This window comes from Myotis davidii, unplaced genomic scaffold (assembly GCF_000327345.1).
Source record: "Myotis davidii unplaced genomic scaffold, ASM32734v1 C63706632, whole genome shotgun sequence".
Lineage (NCBI taxonomy): Eukaryota > Metazoa > Chordata > Mammalia > Chiroptera > Vespertilionidae > Myotis > Myotis davidii.
The window spans coordinates 1-1,108 of NW_006375095.1; the positions used below are offsets into that span (position 1 = coordinate 1).

The following is a 1,108-nucleotide window of genomic DNA, read 5'->3' on the forward strand; positions in this document are numbered from 1 at the left end:
CTTGGGGGCCAGATGTGAATAACACAGTTTGTACAAATGAAAGAGGCTGGATAACCTACCAGGGATTCCTTTCCCAGTGGACGTGAGTATAGAGCTCACCTGTTAGCTCTAGAATTGTCACTACTTTAAAATTATGTTGCATTACATTAATCAGTTTGTAAGTTTTTCAGATCTTACTAGGTGTTTCAATCAATCTGTTTACTTTTGTATGATGTACATGGAAACAGTAATAAGTCATATCAAAAGTGAGCTAAATTTTAATCCATTTTTTATTAAGAGAATTGGAAACATCATTGCTATTGCAAAATTCATTATACCTTTAGGATATGGCGAAAGCATATTTTACTTGGCACTGAAGACTTACGGGTTTTTTTTGTTTGTCACGTATTCTTAGTGAGGGTTTGTCTAGTCTGGGTATAGCCTAGTAGACATTGTATTTAGGGCGCTAAGGAAATCCTCTGGTCGTGTCTGAGGACATAATTTCTTTAATCTTGGGGAGACTAACTTTTCTTAATACCAGAATCTATTCTTTTTTCAAATCATAAAAAGACTACCTAATTTCCAGTAATTAGGTAAGGATGTTGTGGGAGTGGTGTTATCCCACAAAAAGACTTGTACCTTTTAGTTATTTTTGCTCCATTCACAAACCTTTTCAGATTAATTATCATTAAGTTCTCAACTAGCCAGTATTTGCAGTGTACTATGTAACTTGGGAAGCAAATTATTTTCAAAAATCCCTGCACTAGATTTACCAGCAGCTCACTGCTCATCTATGTGGCCTTGCTCTCTCTTGGGCAGGTTGAGATATGGAATCCCCCCACATCTTGCATTCTCCTCCCTTCTCTGTCTTAAGAATGCATTGTAGAAAGAGCCATGGTTGGGCACATGGGAAATTAGGCAGCCTGACAAAACCCATCTGCATCTGGTGGTAAAAGTATTTGAGCTGTTGGAATTTTTTTTTCTATAAATGTTCATTGAGGAACTTTTCACATTTATATTCTTCTATTTCTTAGGCTCACGACCTATTTAGATGTACAGCGGTGCCTGGAGTATTTGGGCTACTTAGGCTATTCAATATTGACTGAACAAGAGTCTCAAGCTTCAGCCA

General features: G+C 37.2%; 1 long non-coding RNA gene across 1 annotated transcript; it reads left to right on the forward strand.

The window, feature by feature from the left end:
* Positions 1 to 1,107, forward strand: LOC102767373. Its single transcript, XR_436394.2, has 2 exons — positions 1 to 82; positions 1,014 to 1,107. It is a non-coding gene; the product is annotated as an uncharacterized LOC102767373 (long non-coding RNA).
* The last annotated feature ends 1 nt before the right edge of the window (position 1,108 follows it).